At 38.9% G+C, this 22,292-nt stretch overlaps 1 protein-coding gene and 1 long non-coding RNA gene across 4 annotated transcripts in view; one reads left to right on the top strand and one right to left on the bottom strand.

Moving 5' to 3' along the window:
- HBS1L (HBS1 like translational GTPase) overlaps positions 1 to 22,292 on the top strand; it is a 106,532-nt gene that overhangs the window by 34,269 nt on the left and 49,971 nt on the right. Inside the window, exons 1-2 of one of the 3 annotated variants that reach the window (XM_065588698.1) lie at positions 7,328 to 7,398; positions 10,320 to 10,516. The exons of 1 other annotated variant lie outside the window; for it this stretch is intronic. The gene's annotated coding sequence lies outside the window, so the exon portion shown is untranslated. Of the gene's footprint in view, positions 1 to 7,327; positions 7,399 to 10,319; positions 10,517 to 22,292 lie in introns of those variants that run through there. One more of the 3 variants, XM_065588697.1, reaches the window with a different exon arrangement.
- On the bottom strand, positions 14,792 to 21,493 carry LOC135982361 (uncharacterized). The gene is made up of 2 exons (XR_010599681.1): positions 21,435 to 21,493; positions 14,792 to 14,892 (listed from the first exon to the last, which is right to left on the bottom strand). It is a non-coding gene; the product is annotated as an uncharacterized LOC135982361 (long non-coding RNA).

Below are 22,292 nucleotides of genomic sequence, written 5' to 3'. Positions count from 1 at the left end.
TGCAATATTGGGCAAGTTACATAGCTGGAATTTTTCAGAGGTGCTTATGGGAGTTTGGTGCCTAAATCCTATTAATCGCTTCATGACTCACTGAATCCATCTCTAAAATGCTGACACTAACAGCAGATTTGATCGGCAAGTTATTGATGCAATAAAAATGGAATTCTACTGCATCCGTTTTTACAAAATCATTTTTCAAATTAGATTGTTACTTTAATATTCTGGTTGAAGATACTCTGTTTAATGCATATTAATTATTAACTTACAATACACAAAGCACTATATACTAGTGACCACAACCAAGAATGAAGCCTCACTCTGCTAGGTACTATAAAATGCATGGTAACAGACAATCCCTACACTAAAATACTTATTATCAAAATAGATAAGACAAAGGTTTGGGGAAAAATAGGCACAGAGAATTGAAGAGGAGTGCCCCAAAGTCCGATGGCATGTTGTTGGCAGAGTTGGGAATAGAACCAAGGTCTTTGCAAACCAGTCCAGTGCCCTAACCACTAGTCCTCAATGCCTCACCCGCAGAAATACAGACTACAGGGGAGACAGTATTCATTTATTAGTATAAATTGCTAATTTATTATTTTTGTTAATGAATGTCAAATATTCTGGGAATTTTACAGACATGTCTGAAGAAAAAGTTTCTATCTCCAACATACAGATGAAGGGGGAGTGGTGGTGGTGGCGGCGGCGGGGGGGAGAGGGAAGAGAAAAGGATGCAACATAAAAGCAAAGTAAGCAAATGTGTGATATATATTTTTAGCTCTACATTTTCTTCTAAGTTAATCGCCTTCCTCTGTCTCAACCCCTTCCCATCCTCTTTCTTTATATCAAAACCTGTCCCAGTTCTATTCCATAAACAATTTCCAGCATATCAGCATAGCCTAGGTATGACAACACACTGGAACAAGAAACAACCACTCAAATAAATACCACAGAAGTGCCTTCACTAACCCCTGCAGCTTACTATAGTGATTCTGACTTCTTTGCTCAATGGTGATGCGGGTTTCCCAATCCAGGGACAGACACTTGATGGTCTGGCTTTCATGCTTCCAGATGCGCGTTGCAGTTGCAACAGCTTTCTATTCACGAGTGCACTGTAGTGGAATGCAAATAATCATATTTGTACAATTTGGGGATTAATATGCGACTTGAAAGGTGGGTGTAAAAATGGTTAAAGGGGAGACTAAAATGGGTCATACTGAAAGGGGAACTGTCAGGCTGGAGGGAGGTTTAGTGAACTTGTTCAAGGATCGGTGTTGGGACCAATCTTATTGAACATTTTCATTAATTACCTTTGCATAAAAAGTGGGAGTGTGCTAATAAAATTTGCAGATGACACAAAGTTAGGTGGTACTACCAGAGAAGGAGTGGAATATCATACAAGATGATTTGGATGACCTTGGAAACTGGAGTAATAGAAATGGGGTGAAATTTGGCAGTGCAAAGTGCAAGCTCATGCAATTAGGGACTAACAAGAATTTTTTGCTATAAATTGGAAGCGACAGAGGAGAAGAAAGACCTGGGTGTATTGGTTGATCACAGGATGATTATGAACCGCTAGTGTGATGTGGTCATGAAAAAGGCTAATGAAATCCTAGGATGCATCAGGCGAGTTATTTCTAGTAGAGAGAGGAAAGTTTTAGTACCATTGTACAAGGCACTGGTGAGTCCTCATCTGGAATACTAGGTGCAATTCTGGTCCTCCATGTTTAAGAAAGGTCACTTCAAATTGGAACAGGTGCAGAGAAGAGCTTCTAGGATGATCAGCGGAATGGAGAACCTATCACATGAGAAGAGGCTTAAGAAGCTTGGGTTGTTTAGCCTCACCAAATGAAGGCTCAGAGGAGATGAGATTGCTGTCTACTTATCTATCAGAGGGATAGACTCCAGGGAGGGAGGTGAGTTATTTAAATTAAGGGCCAATGTTGGCCCAAGAACAAATGGATATAAACTAGACATCAGTTTTTAGGATTGAAATTAGACATTGATTTCTAATCATCAGAGGGCTGAATTTCTGCAACAGCCTTCCAGCTGGGCAAAAAAAACTAACTTGTTTTAAGACTGAGCTTGTTACATTTATGGAGAAAATAGTATGATGAAGTTGCCTACAATGGCATATGGCACTGCTTCACCTGCTATTAGCAAATATCTCCAACAGCTGGAGATGGGACACGAGGTGGGAAGGGCTCTGCGTTTCAACAGTAAATTCTTTCTCGAGTGTCTGGCTGGTGGGTCTCTGTACGTGTGCAGGTTCTAACAGATCAATATATTTGGGGTCAGGATGGAATTTCCCCCCCAGGTCAGATTGGCAGAGACGTAGGATTTTTTTGTTTTTTGTTTTGCCTTCCCCTGCAGCGTGGGGCACAGGTGACTTGCTGGTTACATCTAGAATAAATGGTGGATTCTCTGTAATTTGCAGTCTTTTAAATCAAGATTTGAGGACATCAGTAACTCAGCTAGAGATTATGGATCTATTACAGGAGTAAGGTTCTATGGCCAGCAATGTGCAGAAGATCAGACTAGATGATCATGATGGTCCCTTCTGGCTTTAAAGTCTATAATTAACTTTTGGCTGCTTTGTGAGTTCATAATGGGAACTAAAAATCTAAGTCAAATCGGAGAAACTTACATCCAAATGCTAGACTTTTACATTGCATCCCTAGGGAGGATTCCCAGGAATTACAGGGAAAAATAAGTGTTCTGAAGCTTATACTAATAATAGTGAATGATATATTTTTGTTTGCTTAAGATGCCTAAGGCTTTTGTTCAAGATATAGGAACTATCATGCTTGGTCATTCTATTCTGACCCATTCCAGTCTGCAAATCATTTTCACATTTACATCTGCCCAGTAGGAAACTAGAAATGTTGTCATGGTCTTTTACTGGTCACATTTTTATTTATTAAACATGTGTCATGGTAGCACCCAGATGCCTCAGTGTAAAAGTGTAAAAATGATTCCTGATGTTTTAGCTCTGATATAAAGCATTTGAAATCCAATATAACTGATTATTCAACAAGCTTTTAAATCATGGGATATAATGAGATACTTCAAGACTTCGTGTTTTGTGTACTGAAGATATGTCTGCACAGACATTAGGACTTACTGAATCTCTGCACTAAAATACTGTGTGGGCTTTAGAAAGGAAGTGGCTTATTTCACAGAAAAATGTGTCATCAGCAGTGAAAAGCTTTTAAAATGTTCTGAGATACCTTTTTGAGATTCTCTTCATATATACTGTACACCTACACTGGAAAAAATGACACTCCAGCCTTTTTTCAGAGAGAGAGAGAAGTTTTGCCTTGCAGCATTTTAACACTAGTATAGTTTATTTTTCAAACAAAGAATAGCAATCTATACAAAGTAGGTCATATAGCTAGCTATAGCACACATGAATACTGTGTATTTAGTTAAGGAACCTGGATAAAATTTAAATTTGATATCCAGTTAGAAGTGTAGGACTCAAAAGGATCTTGAGAGATCTTCAAGCCCAGTCTCCTGTCCTGAGGCAGGACCAAGTAAACATACACCTGTCAAGAATGGTCTATGACTAACCTCTTCTTAAAAATCTCCAGCACAGTCAGTATTCCTGTTCCTGATAACCAGGTGTGGCCTTCTGTTTGTATCCCCCTGGATCATGTCTTCAGCAGGTGATTAGTATGTATATCAGTTAATTTTCTGTTTGCCTCAGGAGAACAATATTTTCATTTTTGTTCCATACACTGAAGCGAAGAATCAATCTGATCTCTAAACTGTGAGGTTCCTGGAGCATTGTAGAAATATGATTGGAGAATTTTTTTTTAAACCTGTTTAATTTCTTTGAATTTTTCCACAGTATGACAAACTTCACTCCCCATTTTTTTTGGTAGGAGCCAAATGCTTTTCTCATATGCCTATGGCAGAACTTGACTCCAGTATGCTTTTCTCCTTATATATGTAGTTTTTCTCCTGCTGTCAGCAGGAAGTGTGTGCAGTTACGGAGCCCATCTTATTTGCATCAAGATCCACCAGCAGTGTCTGAGAGCAGAATTTTTTTTTAAGACAGTAACATTCTGCACCCCAGATTGGTGTCAGAAAATGTGTAGAGTAGGAAGGATAAGCTTACATTGCGTTCGTGCTTGCATTTTGTTTTCTGTGGATAAAATGAGAACAAGGTTTAATGTTGTCAATCCAGCACCTCCGTGAGCACTACATTCCTTTAGCCTCTCCCTTTTATAGACATAGGTATTTCTTAAAGGTGTTAGTTTTTCATTGTATGTGATTTTTGTCTCTGCTGTTCAGATAGGTGTAGTACTCAGGAGATCAGTTAATCTGCTTCAGAGTAATATTGTCAAAAATTTTGAGTAGTAAGCTCGGTCTTCGACTGGTTGATGACATATGTCTTATTGTCTAGAATGACTGAAAATTTCAGAGGAAATTAACAGGTAAGTAACTTGTATAGCGTTATCACATGATTTCAAAGTACTATACCATTTAGATCACTGCAGAACTAAGCCAATATGTAAGCACTTTAGAGACCACTTATATAAATGAATAATTTGCCATTTCCATAAGGTTATGGAAGAGGACATTCCTTCTATAGTTAATGATGTAGGAAGCTTTCCATTATAAGGCTGATTTTGCCTTTTCTTTCTCCATTGTGTATCTCAGAAAAGTCTCTACAGTTCATATTTCATGTGTGTGATTTTTGAGCGAAGAACTTTTCTGCAAAGTTTTGAGGTGAAATGGATAGTTTATTTATAAGTTATTGGATTTAAACAAAATTCAAGTAGGGGATGGAGGGGAAAAAAAAACCCAAAACCCTACCAGGTCCCTTTTTTGTGATGTCATCACTCAAAAGAAACTAATAATCTCAGCAAGGATGGATAAAAGAATAAATCTGAAGTTTCTAGGCCGAGTTAAGTACATTATTTTTTGAGAATGGAGCTACTTTTTTCTATACACCTCTACCTCGATATAACGCTGTCCTTGGGAGCCAAAAAATCTTACCGCGTTATAGGTGAAACCGCGTTATATCGAACTTGCTTTGATCCGCCAGAGTGCGCAGCCCCACCCCCCTGGAGCGCTGCTTTAACGCGTTATATCCAAATTCGTGTTATATTGGGTCGCGTTGTATCGGGGTAGAGGTGTATATTAAATTTGGCACTAGGAAAAAGAGAGAAATCTTTTTCACTTTTGAAGTCCAGTGATCTGGCAGACCTTTTGGATCTTCAGAAAGTCATGTGGCCTGAGGCAAACTTGGTAATGTCCATCATAACTTTGGTACTATTGTGCAAAGCTGTTAGATCACAGATGTCTCCTGAAGTGTGTAACTAAGCAGCCAAAGATTAGAAGAGCTCCACTTTGCAGATGTTACTGCCTACAGAGGCTTATGTCACATTAATATTTTACAAATCTAAACAAAAACATTCCAGCTTTTGAATCTAGTAATAGATATCTAAGTATCAAAAGGACAAAAATCTTTAAGAAATCCCAGGGGTGGAGAAAAACCTTTAAACTGGATTTAAGATTGTAAGTATGTATAAATAACATAAGGGAAAGATAGTCTAAAAGAACATTGTAGCTTAAAAAAAAATGTACAAACTCAGGAAAAGCAAAATTAAGTGTAAGTTTAAAAAAAAAAAAAAGTATGCAAATACAGACTTAAATAACAATGTTTCAAGTATCTTAGTACCCAAATGTGCTATGCATCTTACAATACAGGTAGAAAGAAAAGGCTTTGACGTTCTCAGTTTATTCTCTTCTCCACCTACGCTTACATCATAAGACAGCTTTATGCCTGCATATTGTGCATCCTCCTCATAGAAAGCATTAACTACATATTCTAGTACATTATATCATACATGACATACTTAAGCACTACCCACCCATTACGTATGTTTCTACATCTACACCGGAGATCACACTCCAATTCATTCTGTTGATATCGCACTTTATTTGAAGAAATAATCATCCAATCCTCATCTGTACTTTCTGATGCAGTTCCTTCATATAAGTCCCATACATTTTCTCCCATTCCAAACCTTTACAATGCACAGTGAGCATCTGTACATTAGTCCCATTTTAAGTCCCATATTTATGTTTTGCAGACCCTGCATATCCTTATGGCGATAGACAGAAAATCTTTAAGTGGACTGTCAAAATACATGGTGATAAGATTTTTCTGGTTGAAATGCCAAAGAATAGGGAGGAGTGTAAGGTACAAGTAGCTTTGATACTTACCATAGATACATATCTACTGTTTACAGGACGCACAATGTGGGAAAGATAGGGAATAGTTATGGTCATTTGGGTTGCCCCAGCTCTGCTTTCCTACTTTGCTATGTTTAAACCATTAAACTTAATTGAGTGGTTAACTTTAAATCTAATCAATTCCAAAAAAGAGTTAAAATAATTTCAGGTACTACAGCCATTTCTGAGTCCCTGCTTCTACTTTGTGGTTTTACAATCACATTTTCCTATATTTTTAAATGTTTTTCTCTTCCCTGTTGCTGACCCACATAAACAGAGGAAAATGACTAACCTGGCAATACAGGGGAAATGATGACACTATACATAAAGGATTATTCAATGCACAAAGTAAGCTGAAAAACAGAGAGATAATTGTTTCCCTTGTAATTTTCCTGTTCTAGACATCTTAGCACAGTGGTACTCAAACTTTTGTACTTGTGACCCCTTTCACATAGCAAGCCTCTGAGTGTGACCCCCCCAAATATATAAAAAAAGTGTTTTTAATTTATTAACACCATTATAAATGCTGGAGGCAAAGTGGGGTTTGGCGTGGCGGCTGACAGCTTGCGATCCCCCATGTAATAACCTCGCGACCCCCCTTAGGGGTCCAAACCCCCCACTTTGAGAACCCTGTCTTAGCAGTTGCAATAATATTACTTTACGTAAACATTTTTCATGGCAAAGTGTGATTTGAATTGCCTGGCTTCTAGTATTTGATATTTTTTAATGCTATATTTTCTTAGGGTTACCTTCCCTAAAGTAGTATATTTATAACCTTACCAGTAGTTTAAGGAAGCTTTTATTTCAGCACCTGGGAATAGAGCTGTAAGTGTTCGCTCTAGCTGTCTGCCAATTTACCTCACTATACTATTTTGTTCATTGTACTTCTCATTATTATACAGTGTAATTTGATATTGTAAAGACAGTTGATCTAGGTAGATTCTCACAGCTCAGTTTTGATTCTGGTCTAGAGGTAACTTTTTGTTTTTATTACAAATAGAGGGTGTTATCCATGCTTTTTTCTAATATATTTCCATGTCTCTTCTTACTAACTAACAAACACTTTGCTACTCCTTAGATGGTGATAATGTAAATTCCTATATAGATCTACTGGTGTCATACTTGGGAAGTCTTAAAAGATTTGCAGAGGTATTTAATCACTGTTATTTTTCTCCAGTTGCTGTCCCCCGTGCTCCCGTCACTCCCCTCCCTTCCCTTCATCCCCTCGGCCTAGAAGCTGGAAAATGGGGGAGGGGTGAAGAGGACAAATGGACAGAGTACTGTGGCTGGCATCAAAGTTATTCAGAATTTTAAAAACATATGTACTACTACTTTGGAAATAGATAATAGTTTCGTTTACAGTATATGTCCACAGTACTGTTCTTTCCCCATGAAAGTTCTTTCCTTTTGGTAGATCATATCTTCATTTTCTTTTTTAGAGCCAGAAAATTGATGCTTACTTGCCTTTATGGGCTTGTGGGCAGTGATTGATCCAGCAAGGGTTGATTTATCGCGTCATCGACTGCTGAGTGCTCTCCGGTCGACTTCGGTACTCCACCAATCAGGAGTGCAAGCAGAGTCGACGGGAGAGCGTCAGCTGTCGACTTACCGCAGTGAAGACACTGTGGTAAGTAGATCTAAGTACTTTGACTTCAGCTACACTATTCATGTAGCTGAAGTTGTGTATCTTATATCGACCACTTGCGGTAGTGTAGACAAGCCCTTTGTTTGATAACCGGCTTTAATGCTGGGTTACCATCTTCTGTGGTGTGATAACCAGACACCAAGTAGTGTAAGATCTCATTAACAACCTAAGTAATATTAGCTAAGAATTTGTATTTATCTTTTTCTTCTGCATCTGGTTCACTCAACTTCAAATCTTTCCAGCAGAGTTGCATGAACTGGCAAATTGGATAATAGTTTCATGGATTCAGAGTCAGCATTAAAGCCATATTAAAGTTGTAACATGAACTAATGTAAGAAGAGAAATTCAAAGAAGAAATGCACAGTATTTTATCCACTATAACAATTTTTTTTAGGATTCCTTTTCTCTCTGAATGTGCCTTTTGCTTTTTCACCTAAGGGATTTAGGAGCACAAGTCCCATTGAAAGTCAGAGATTTGTGCTCTTAACTTCCTTAAGTGCTTTTGAAAACCTCCCTCTTAATTGCAGGATGCAGTCCCTACTAGCAGTAAGTTTGTGAAAAAGAGAAATGGAAATTAAGATATATTTATATTGGTGCAAAGGACCTCAAAATTATAAATGACAGCAAAACACTGAGTATGAAGAAGACAGGAATCTGGAGGAAATTATATCAGGCAGAGGGGAAAGAAGAATGTGAATGAGTGCACTAATATGCTTCCGGTATTGCTAAAGTAGCATCATATGTATTTTAGTTTCTCCATATTGACTTTAATATAAGTCATTTGTTGATGGATTTTAGGAAAAGAGGGGATTCAAGAGGGATTTAATAGGAGTGTGAGATTGCACGGTGTCTGGCTTTGACTCCTGACTTTAATTTTCCAAAGAGTAAAAGTACAAGCTGTTGCTGGTCAGTATTGAAACTAGAATTCCTAGAAATTTGTGCTACTGTTTGGGGACTGGGTGGAACACAGTGTACTTTTTGAGATTGTGGCTGACCTTGGTTCTCACTGGCATTTATGTATAGTTGCTCCATTTTCAAACATTTACTTATTTAAAACTATGCAAGATAAATTCAGTTTTGATAGAGAATGGCCAACAGAGTCATCATAATGGAACAGATGAAGAGGAAGAAGTTGGGGACAAAAAGGCAGTGAAGCAGAAGAGGAATTCTGGCATTTTGCAGGCTGGGTAGCAGGGTAAAACATCTGGGGGTAAACTGGAAGAGCAACTGAAAGGAAGTTGTAATGCAAGGCAGGGTCCGAATAGTAGGGGAAAAGGGGATAGGCTAAGGAGGCAATAGTCAACAAAGCTGAAAAGACAGTAGAAAAATATTTTCATTCTTTAAATTAAGAGCCTGTTTTAGAAACAGTGTAGGTTTCTTACGTGAATATAAACCACTCTTAGTCCCAAAGTCATACATCTCTGGTATATTTTCTAATGTTTTGGTATGTCCATTTTAAAAATACACTAGTGATTGGATTTCCACAGCCTAGTAGATCTCTGTCAGGTAGCTTTTCCTGATAGTCAACCTGCATTTTTTTGTTTTTTGTTTCTTTGTATTGCTGCTAGTTAACCATTGTACAATTCTAAATAGGTCCTTTTATATTTGTAGAATAGAGATGATAGTGCTTTCATACTCATCTCACAAATTGGAGGATAAGTCACTTTGAAGATTTGGTCTTAGTTAAGTACAACGAGTGCTGGTTGTTGCTCAAATGCTTCCCCCACTGCCCCCCAAGCTTAGTAAAGCAACTTTTAAAATGTTGTCTTACAGTTTTGAGTATAAAATTATTGTTAAGGGAAAATGTTTAATTTAGTACTCATAACTCAAGGATTACTTTATGCTTTAAAGAAACATGTAATTTGGGACCACGCACATAAAGAACCCACCCCAAAAGACACTAATTTCTGAAATTTCTGTTCAAATAGGGTTATAATAATGAATAGGATGATTCTGTGATGGAGACTGTACACAAATTTTACAGGTTTTGTTTTCATACAAAAGTGAATATGAAATTGTTTGAATCTTTGATACTTAAAATAGCAAATGGCATTTGGTGGTGGCATTTCGAGCATAGCCTATCTTCCTCTCCAGTCTGATTCCAAACCTGTTCTCCCCCCCCCCCCCCCCGCGCGCTCTCTCTCTTTCTGATAGATGCAACCAGAATCTAAGATTATGGTTTGATATTTCGGATTACTAGTGATAGCCATTCTGTTATTTGAACAGCCAAATTAGCAGTGGATTCACCATATGTTTACGTATGTGGCTACCCCACAGAATTCTGATTCATGCACACACCAGCCTGTCTGGCTGGTGGCTTCTGTGGCACACTATGCTTTTTGATGGGACCTTGCATTTTCCATGCAATGCATTAGTCCCACCTATGTAATCTGTGCTATCTGAGTGTTTGGATAAATAATTTTAGGGCTTGTCTACACTTACTGGAGGTTTGACATGCTGCGATTGATGCATCAGCAGTCCATTTAATCATTCTAGTGAAGACCCACTAAATTGACCGCCGATCGTTCTCTAGTCAGCTCCTGTACTCCACCTGAACGAGAAGTGCAAGGAGAGTCGATGGGAGAGCGTCTCCAGTCGACATCATGTAGTGTGGACCCCGTGGTAAGTAGATCCAAGTACGTCAACTTCAGCTACATTATTCACGTAGCTGAAATTGCATAATTTAGATCGATCTCCCCCCCATAGTGTAGACAAGGCCTTAGTCTAAGAAAACTGCCTTCCTAGCTTTTTGCATAATTTAAGGTTTGTCACCATAGTTCTAGTAATGAGATGTGTGAATTTTTATCAGTGTACTTTTTACTGCTAATATATTGTTTTTAAATACCACAGAAGTTGTTGAGTGCAGATAAACTCAACTATGCTTAATCAGCCTGCTGCATTGATACAGCTTGGTTTTTATGTTTTGCAAGTTAGATTCAAAGCAGCTTTAGCAGTTTCACACCTAGATTTCAAAGATCTTTTTTTTTTTCTGTAAATGTGTTGCCACTAACACATTTAAATAACAAAGAATACTAAAGCTTTTTCTCAGTATTTTTAATGCCCTCCCCTTCCTCTGTACTTTGTTCTTATTCAAATATACTGCATACGTATACAGTCCAGGATGGTGAGGATGCAAGAGAGGAGAGTGGCAAACTGGTTGATTTAATTTTTTTCTTCAGAAAAATACCAGGACACTGAAATGAGCAGTAAGAAAGGTAAAAGTTAAAGTGAATCTTCAAGCCTGTTTACCTGGCAGATAAGAGATACTAAAAACAAAGGGATTTTCTCTAAATCAAGGAGGAAAACAGTTTAGCACTAAAACTAGTCTCAAGAGAGACTTGTTTCAAACTATTTTCTGTCAGCCTGTTTGTAAAGTGTCACTTTGAGAATCCCCTGACCTTGTGCCCTGTGAATAAGGTCCACAATGTCTTTGGGAGCCAATTGCAGTACATTAAATATCCAATCATGCCAGAGCATGTTTGGAGTATCTAACTTTTGTCTTTTGTAGCAGGGTCAGGACAACACAATTTTTCTAGGTTCTGCCCTTTCTTCTGTTCTAAGTGGGTGTAACTGTTACATGGGGGTGATATTCATCAGAGAAGTGTCCACTAAGCAGATAGAATTTCAGCCTCCCTCTTCCTCCTCCTTCAGGCTCCATCATGGGGCTGGGAAGTAGCATTGAGGAAAGGTTCTGAGCCTCATGTTCCTAATTTAAAATAGGAATAGCACATCCCTAGATAAGAGGGGTGTTATGAAACTTCATTGAGATAATGAAGTCAAGATGGCAGGTTGGGAGAGAGCAACTGGAAGATCTGGCAAAGATCTTTTATTAGAGGGTGCATCCACAGATTCATTTGAGCTTACAATATGGGGATCGTACTAGATACCTAACTGCCTTTAGATGATTGCATGGCAACTGTGGCCAGAGCTGCTTTTCTTCCCCTGTTTACAGCTCCAAAGCAATTTATAACATTTTATTTTGGATTGTGAACCTCCTAATGACCTATGTCATTTTCACCTCAAGTATAAAGATGTCATGTTCCCTGCCTAGGACTTGGGACTATTGTGCATTTTAAAACAATTGGGAAAATTAAAGTTGGTGTAGGGTATAGCAGCATAAAAATCATAAAGCACTTATTGATAGACTTTGGTTGTATCATACAAATACATGTTGAAATACTTTAAACAAATGTATTAGCATGAGGAATAAAATCCTTAAGCAAATACTGTAAACATGTGCTGGATTGTGTTACATATAATAGCAACCAGATGTGTTAAGCTAATTATATTCATTTTATATTTACAATTCAATATTTTTATGACATTTGTTTTACATAAATGCTGCTCTGGATGGAGTAATAGCTGTTTTTTAAATTAAACAAATAATTACTAAAAAACAGGATTTGATAATGGAGACATCACCAAATCCTAGCTTATAGTGGCACAAAACAACTCTTCTGATATCTGAAAACAACATGAAACAATTAATGGAAACGGTCTTCAGTACATGAATAAAATGCAGGTCTCTGCATTTCTGTTTTAAATATAGCAATACCATTCACTTAAGTTTTGTTTTTAAAAAAAGCTTACATGATTATGGGTAGGTAATTGTTGTACATCTTCTGCATATTTTTTAAACTTTAGTAAAACTAATACTATAAAAGGTATATGTATTCTCAGCTAACTTCATTTTGAACAGATTGTGTGAAATGTTTAACTGTACCTAATTTACATGTGCAAAGGAAAACAATGCATTTCCCATGTTTCCTCTTACCATCATTTTTTCATTCTTTAAAGACTAAGCATGTTCTTTAATAAATCTTCCCCTACTTTAGTATTTAAAATTTATTCAAAATGAATAGGTATTACTAAATGATTACATTTCACAAGCACTGTATTACATATATTATAAATAATATTTTAAGTTGTTAAATGTTAAGGCTTTAACTTTCAAAAACTTAATTTTGACACTTGTAAATCACTTTAGCCTGTTAATATTTTCGTAAACATTTTCCAGAGGGTGAAGGTTTCCAATAGTTTCTTAAACATTTTGAATATAGCAGGTGGTCTAGAGGGTTTGTAACAGGCTAATCCCAGCTCTCATTCATACTCCCAGTATGATCTTTGACAAAACACTTTTAATCTGTTTTAACATAACACTGTAGTAAGGCGGGCACTCACTGCTGCGGCACCTCCTGCTGGTCAGTCCGGGAATTAGCTCATCCAGCTCTGGAGCACCCACCTCTGGCCAGTTTTTCCCCTGCCCTTACCTGCCCCTCTATCTCCACCAGTTCAGGCTCCGCATCTCTCCCGGATCACAGTGCCCTTTACCTTGGGGTGCTGCCCCACAGCAATGTCGCCACATTCTGTCTCTCCCCTCCCAGGGGAGCCCCAACCTCCTATACCCACCTTGCCCCAGTGGCTACTGCCAGTCATCATGTAGCCCCAGAGGTAAACTGCAGTCTGAAATGGTCACTCATCACTGGCAAGGGGGTTGGACCTGCTGCCTTTTCTTGCCCTGGCTGCCTCCCTGCAGCCCTAGTACCTCCTCAGGCCTTTGCCACAAGGCCTCAGCCTGGGAGGTCGCCAGGCCACAGCTCCCCAACTCAGCCTGCCCTTTCCCAGTACTGCTTTGTCCAAGGTACCCTTGTCTCGACCTGGCAGCTAGGTCCTTCTGAAGCAAGACTGACCTCTGTCTCCCCAGGAGCCCTTCTTATACTGGCCCAGCCGGGCCCTGATTGACTGCCTCAAGCCCACTCGTGATTGGCTCCCGGGACAGCCCTTTCCCAGGGCTGTTTTTAACCCCTTCCAAACCGGAGCGGGGTGACTGCTCCACTACAAACACTAAACGTATTTCTAATCTAACTGTTCGTGTGTTGAATCCATCTCTGTATTGCTTACCTATAAAGGGAGTGGGTGGTGATGGAGAGGTATTATAATTTATTAATGTATATAAAATGTCAATGTATAGACAGTTTTCCTTACTACTAGACCTGATCAGACATCAGGATGTAATTTTTTGAAAAATATTACAAAACTTTAGTCAAACTGTGAGTTTTGAAAATTTTCAATTAGCTCTATATACTACTAATTTATGTAAGCAAAATACAGTAGTTTTTTTTTTAAATGCCAGATGCAATATGTAGCACATTTTCATCCTTTTATATAAACATTAAGTTATAAGGGCCTGTTCTGTATAGCTCAGATAATGATTATCTAAAAGAAGAGAAATGTCCATCATATTTAACAGTTTGTTTCTACCCTCTTTGCTCATCCTCCCAGAGTTAGAGGCAAAGTGTGAGGGGTTTCTTTTTGTTTCAGTGCCCTAATTTGAGTGTCATCTAGCCCTAATGGCACCATACTTTCTTTGTAATTGGCTAGCACATTACAGGTGCTATAAAATAATAAATTCTCCTTTCCTTTGCTCCTCTCTTGTCTCCTTTGGAGCTTATTGTACTCCAGTTAATGAAATATAACTGTTAGTGCACCCAGTTACAACATAGTAGTTTAGGTAATGTAGATGACCCTTAAGAAAACTAAATTGCCTTTTACCTTCCTTTCTCTCTTACATTTGATCCTGTCTCCCCAAAATGGATACTCCCATTATTTTGATTACTACCAATTCCATTTTTCTCTAACTTCCTCAACTCCCCCAAAATTTGCTAGAATTCTCTTAGACCCTCCTGTGGCCAAGATATGCATAGGCATTAGCTACTGCCTTATTTTTAACTGCATTTTGCAGTGAAGTGCTGTTCTAATGTCCTCCAATCACCTTTTGCACAACCATATCTTTGACAGATTTCTCTTCGGTTTTTCTCTGCTTATAGCATCAAAAGGGCCCTCCAGCATATCTTCAGTGACTTTTTTGTTGATTATGGGTACTACTTTTATGCTTACCTCAGTGCAGCTTTTGACACTATTGGCTGCTTCATCATTTGGTATTGCCGCTATACAGATGTAGGCATTTCTGGTTCTCTCTTGAAAATCTATACTGAAATCTGTCAAAGACGTGCAAAAGGTGATTAGAGGAAATTAGAATAGCACTTTGGTGCAAATAAGATATGTTGGGGAAGAGTCAACATGGCTTTTGTAAAAGGAAAACGTACCAACAATGTTAGAATTCTTTGAGGGGGTCAACAAATGTGGACAATGGTGATCCAGTGGATATAGTGTATTTGGACTTTCAGAAAGCCTTTGATAAGGTCCCTCACCAAAGGCTCTTATGCCAGTGTCAGCAGTAATGGGATAAGATGGAAGGTCCTCTCATGGATCAGTAACTGGTTAAAAGGGAAACAAAGGGTAGGAATAAATTATCAACTTTCACAGTGTAGAGAGGTAAATAGTGGGGTCTCCCAAGGATCTGTACTGGGACCGGTACAGTTCAACATCTTCATAAATGATCTGGAAAAGGGGATAAACAGTGAGGTGGCAAAGTTTGCAGATGATAAAAATGACTCAGTATAGTTAAGTCCAAAGCGGAGTGCAAAGAGTTATAGTGGGATCTCACAAAACTGGGTAACTGGGCAAGAAAATGGCAGATGAAATTCAGTGTTGATAAAGGCCAAGTAAAGCACATTTGAAAACATAATCTCAACTATACACACAAAATGATGGGGTCTAGATTAGCTGTTACTACTCTAGAAAGATCCTGGAGTCATTGTGGATAGTTCTCTGAAAACATATGCTCAATGTGTAGTGGCAGTCAAAAAAGCTAACAGAATGTTAGGAACCATTAGGAAAGGGATAGATAATAAGACAGAAAAGATCATAATGCCACTACATAAAACAATGGTACACCCACACCTTGAATGACAGATTTTTTTTTTTGCCCCAGATCCTTAAATGGCCCCCTCAAGGATTGAACTCACAACCCTAGGTTTAGCAGGCCAATGCTCAAACCACTGAGCTATCATTCCCCCCAGTCACCCCATCTGTAAAAAGTTATATTAGAACTGGGAAAAGTACAAGGAAGGACAACAAAAATTACTAGGGAGATGGAACAGCTTTCATGCATGGATAGATTTAAAAAGACTGGGACTGTTCATCTTAAAAGAGACGTCTGGGGGAGGGATATGATAGAGCTCTATAAAATCATGAATGTTATGTAGAAAGTGAATAAGGAAGTGTTATTTACCCTTTAACGTAATACAAGAACCAGGAGTAACCCAATAATATTAATAGGCAGCAGGTTTAAAACAAAGTAAGTACTGCTTTGTACAACACACAGTCAATCTGTGGAACTCACTGCCAGGGCATTTTGTGAAGGCCAAAAGCATAACAGGATACAACAAAGAAGTTAATGGAGTATAGGGCCATGAATGGCTGTTGGCCAAGATGAGCAAGGATGTAACCCCATGGTCTACGTGTCCCTAAACCTCTGGCTGCTAGAAGCTGGGACAGGAAGACAGGGAATGGATCACTTGATAAATTGCCTGTTCTATTCACTCCCTCTGAAGTGTCTGGTACTGGCCACTGTAGGAAGACAGGATTCCAGGCTAGATGGACTGTTGGTCTGACCCAATCTGCCCACTCTTACGTTCTTATGACATAGTTCTTTTTCTGTTTATTTCTCTTTTGTAGTCTTTGAGAATGACCCCTTCTCTGAGGAGATCCACAGGGTACACTTCCTGAACTTGTGTTTCTCTTCTTCCTACCATTTCACCTGTCTGCAAACCATAGCCATTTTACATTAGCAGCTTCAGTTTTCTCTTAAATGAAATCCTTAGCCATGTTTCATTTCCTCTCATCTTCACTATTGCAACACTTCTCACCAATGCTTTCCAGAGTCCAGAATGTTGTTAGCCATTTGTAAAGTTGGTAAGCCAGGTAGCTTTAGATTTGCTTAATTTTTTAGAAGAATACCCTAAGCAACTTAATCGGGAAAACACTGTAAATTCAGTGTTAAAGTTGCACAATTAAAATCACAAATAGGAAATGCAAAAGTTAACACTAATGATTAAGCTAGTTGCATTGCACCAGTGTTATTCATGGTTTTTCTGATTAAATGTGTGTCTTAAAATATTACTTTTTAAACTTACCAAGAAAGTGTGCAAGACACCAAATGAATATTGCTGCTTGAACCTTAATGTTTGTACTACTTTACTTCGATTTTTAGCCGTTATCTTTTTTGAGACAATATCTGACAATACTGGCCTGAAAATACTCTATTTTAAAAAAAAAAAATTGAAGAGTTTTCAATATATAATTGGATTATTTTTTTAGTTCTCTGAAGTCTTCCAGTTTGTGAGATGCCTCAACATTAGGGTTATCATACGTCCGGTTTTTCCCGCACATGTCCAGCTTTTCGGCAATCAAACCCCCGTCCGGGGGGAATTGCCAAAAAGCTGAACATGTCTGGGAAAAATACCGGCCGGGCACTTCCTCTCCCGCGGCTGCTCTGCTCCTCCCCGGACTCAGACTTCGGCTCTGTTTAAGAGCCAAGCTGCCCGAGCCAGCGCTACCGGCTTCGGGCAGCCCCCGTGCCTCCGGACCCTGCGCCGCCGGAGTAGAGCAGCTGGAGCCAGGGAGGAGAAGTGCCCGGCCGGCGGCTAGGGTCCGGAGGCACGGGGGCTGCCTGAAGCCGGTAGCGCTGGCTCGGGCAGCTTGGCTCTTAAACAGAGCCGAAGTCTGAGTCCGGGGAGGAGCAGAGCAGCTGGAGCCGGGGAGGAGAAGTGCCCGGCCGGGGGCGCAGGGTCTGGAGACATGGGGGCTGCCCGAAGCCCGAGTGCTACCGGCTTCATGGTTTGCCGGGCAGCCTCCAGACCCTGAGCCCCCTGCTGGGCGCTTCCCCTCCCGGGCTCCAGCTGCGCTGGGGAAGCACCGGCCGGGGGCGCAGGGTCTGGAGGCTGCCCGGCAAACCGTAAAGCTGGTAGCGCTCGGGCAGTCCTTTTCGCGTGGCTGGGAGGGAGGAGGGGGAGTTAGGGCGGGAACTTTGGGGAAGGGGCGGGGAAAGGGTGGAGTTGGGGCGGGGCCGGGGTGGGAAAGGGGCGGGGCTAGGGCCCGTGGAGTGTCCTCTTTTTTTATTTTTTAAATATGGTAACCCTACTCAACATGCACTCTGCTAGTGACATTGCAGCCTCTATGGCACCTTTTGAATTATGGGAGGAGTGTGGTGGAGGATCAAGTAAGTGCAGTTTTCATACACAATGACCTGGTTTTGCAAAGTAGTAAAAATAAATAAGAGAAAGTGGAAAGCAAAGATAAAAGTAACACTAAGAGAACATCACTCATTTCCCCCAGATAGGTCAGCTCTTTGACCATTCATGGTCGAGGTGGTTGTAATTTCACCAGTAGAGTGCACACTAGGGTACTAACAGAGTGGAAGTTCTGCAACTTCACAAGGCCTAAAGGAAATCAGGTAAAATATTAAAACCAGTTATATGTTAGGGTGTCTCCAGATTGGGAATTTAAAAATCAGTTATGTGCTGATTATCTTCTTTTCCTTAGCTCTTTGGGACATGATCATGTAACTTTAGTTACCGTACTTAATATCTTACAACTTGGATTGATATGCCACTTCTATGTTACATTTCTGGCAGGTGTTTATTGAATAATGTTAGATAAATTGAAGAGCAGATTTGAGGTAATCTTGCTTTTTGTTTAGTAAATAACCTTCATTCCAATATTCTCCTATTTCACTACCTTTCACACTTTAAATATATTTGAGTAATTTAACTGCTGTTTCTTGGGATCAGCTGCAGGCAATTCTGGTGCATAAGTATAAGCTTTGGGTCAGGACAGTTCTTATATTTGCACAGCGCCTTGCATATTTGGGTGCTACTGTAATCCAAATAATAAAAATATACATAAGTGGTATACCTATATATGCATAAAACACTAACATCTTTGTTTCTAAAATACTTTGTCAACACACAGACTAATAGCACCATCCTCTGGTGCTGTAATGTAAGTTTTAGATCAAACCTGACATTACTAACTGCATTATTTTTGGAAATGAAATTACATTTAATGTATCTGGTTTGTACATATTGTACTTTCAGTTTTACACACTCATATTGGGCCAAAGTCTCAACAGAAATTCTGTTAATTTGCATCGACTGTATACAGTTCTTTTCAATTTAGGTTACTGGCTAATGGATATACCTTTTTAGGGCTATCCCACATATAATGCTGACTCTGTTCTTTATGTGCCCATTTATGGTCAGAGTTAAACTTCAGAAATATTGGGCTGAGTTTTTTCTAAATCTCAATGAAAGCCATATTACAGTCATTTAACTAAAATACGTTGAATAAGAAAACACCACTAACGATTCGTGGTTGTATGTCTGTGTGAGAATCAGATATTGTGGTGTTCTGTTATAGAAATGTATGGAGTGCAAATTTTTAATGCACAAATGATTGTTTATAACAAATTATGACTTCAGATAAAATGCAGGGAGTTATAGATTGAGAAAGGATCTTGTTGAGCCTAACTAGGCAGATTAGCAAAGAAGCATGTATCCCACAAATCATGACTTTCCATAGGTACAGAATAAGCTGTATTGCCTTGTGATCATGTTAATTACTGGATTTTAGTCCATTGACTACAGTGATTTGTCACCAGAAATTCCAGTGGAACTTTCTTGTTAGAAAGTTGACAAGTGAAAAAATAATTCTTTTGGCTGACACATCACTCACTACTGGACCTTTAGGATTCTGCAAGGCAGAAACATCTGATAAGGCAGCTGATATGCGTGTATACTCTAGGGAAACTGAAATGTGTGTGCCCCATCCAAAGCAGATCTTTGTTGTTGTTGTATACTTCAGTGCTGCTTTGATGAAACTGGAAATCTGGAAACAAGCATTATACTCTTAACAGCAGTGCTTTTCTTATACTATATTGGATGTGAATGAGAAATAGCAGCCCACTTATTCCTATTTGCATGTATGGTATATAGATGCTCCATATATGTGACTGAAATATAGTCCAGTTTAATGAGCTTCTAAGGTACTTGCATATTAATCACACAAAAACTGTGCTAAAAGAGCACTATTAATGTTGCAAAGTCAAGCATTCAAAAGTTAGGAAATGCCAAAATTAAGTCACAGAATTTTTCCCTCTTGTGCTATATGCATTATAATACAGTCTGTACTTACATGAGCTCATACTACTTTTTGCCACAGGATGCCTGCCTCGTTCAGTGCACAGGATGGACCTGCTCTCGGGATGAACCAGAATTGGGCGGTGAAAGGAGATTATTGTCTGTAGGATCCTGCTTAATTTATTGCAGAAGTTGGAAGGTGTGTAGTGAGTGAGGCAGGGGATTGCAGGAAAAGAAAGAGTGGTGGTATGGTTAAGGCAGTTGAATGCTACCTGGGAGGATTGGATTCCAAGGCCAGAAGGGACAATTTTGATTATCTGCTTTAACCTCCTATATAACACGCCATAGAATTTCCCCAAAATAATTCCTAGAACATGCCTCTTAGAAAAGAAAAGAATCCAGTATGACCCTTGATAAATTATTCAAATGGTTAATTACTCTCACTGTTAAAAATGTATGCCTTATTTCCAGTCGGAATTTGGTCAAATTCTAGTAGTTGAATCATGCTACATCTTTCTCTGCTAAATTGAAGAGCCCATTATTAAATATTTTTCCCCATGTAGGTATTTACAAACTGTAATCAAGTCACCCCTTAATCTTCTCTTTGTTAAATGAATAGATTGAGCTTTTTGAGCCTATCACTATAAGGCTTATTTCTTAATCCTTTAATTATTCTCAAGCTTCTCTGAACACACTCCAATTTATCAACATCCTTCCTGAATTGTGGACACCAGAATTGGACACAGTATTCCAGCAGTTGTTGCACCAGTGCCAAATAAAGAAGTAAAATATCCACTTTACTCCTGCCTGAGGTTTCCCTGTTTATACATTCAAGGATAGCTTTTGCCCTTTTGGACACCACACCACACTGGGAGCTCATGTTCAGGTGATTATCCATCACAACTACCAAATCTTTTTCAGTGTTCCTGCTTCCTAGGATAGAGTCTCCCATTCTGTAGGTGTGGTCTACCTTCTTTGTTCTTAGATGTATACATTTACATTTAGCCATATTGAGACACAAGACGTTTTCTTGCATCTTCCAAGTGATCCAGATTAAGCTGAATCAGTGACCTGTCCTCTTCATTATTTACCATGCCCCAATATTGGTTAGTCGCAAACTGTTAGTGATGATTTTATGTTTTCTTCCTGGTCATTAATAAAAATGTTAAATAACATAGGTACAGTAATCGATCCCTGTAGGATCCCACTAGAAACACAGCCATTTGATGATGATTCCCTGTTTATATATACATTTCAAGACCTGTCAGTTAGCCAGTAATTCATATAATGCATGCCAGGTTAATTTTGTATTTTTCTAGTTTTTTTAATCAAAATATCATGAGGTACCAAGTCATGTACCATTCTTACAGAAGTCTATATTACATCAACACTGTTACCTTTATCAACCAAACTGGTAATCTCATCAAAAAAAGATATCAAGTTAGTTTGACAGGATCTATTTTCCATAAACACCTGTTGATTGTCATTAAATACATTACCCTCCTTTAATTCTTTATTAATCGAGTCCCATATCAGCCTTTCTGTTATTTTGTGCAGGATCAGTGTCAGGCTGACACGCCTATAAATTACCCAGATCATCCTGTTTACTCTTTTTAAATATTGGCACGTTAGCTTTCTTTTAGTATTCTGGAACTTTCCCAGTGCTTCAAGGCTTATTGAAAAGCAGCATTAATGGTCTAGCAAGCTCCACAACCAGCTGTTTTAAAACTCTTGGATGCAAGTAATCTGGGCCTGCAGATTTAAGAATGTCTAACTTTAGTAGCTGCTGTTTAACATCCTCCTGAGATACTAGTGGAATGGAAAGAGTGTTAGACTATGATATGACTATCTCATCTATTTTTCTCCCAAATACAGAACAGAAATATTTATTGAACACTTGCGCCATTTCTGTATTTTTGTTGATAATTCTACCATTTCCATCTAGTAATGAACCAATATCATTGTTAGATAGATAACAGGAACAAAAAGAATCCTATCCTATCTATCTGTCTAATTTTATTATTGACATCTAATGCCACTCCACCTCCCCTTTTGCTCACTTGATCTTTTCAAAATGGGTTATAGCCAGTGATTTTAACATTCCAGTCATGGCAGTCCTCCTATCATGTTTCAGTAATACCAACTAGATCAAATTCACGCTCCTAAATGAGCAATCCCAATTCCTTTTGATTGTTATCCAATCTCCTAGCATTGGTGCATAGGCAATGCAAGAATTTCTTCTTTTTGTGTCCTTTGGTTCCTTGATGAATTTTGTTCTCTCATCCTTGATTTTGTGCTGAATGCTCACATCTTCTCCTGACTTCTCTTGCCAGCCTGTCCCCAAGGAAATTGATTCC

This window comes from Chrysemys picta, chromosome 3 (assembly GCF_011386835.1).
Source record: "Chrysemys picta bellii isolate R12L10 chromosome 3, ASM1138683v2, whole genome shotgun sequence".
Classification (NCBI taxonomy): domain Eukaryota; kingdom Metazoa; phylum Chordata; order Testudines; family Emydidae; genus Chrysemys; species Chrysemys picta.
The sequence above is the reverse complement of the archived record's forward strand: the minus strand, read 5'-3'. Positions and strand labels throughout refer to the sequence as shown.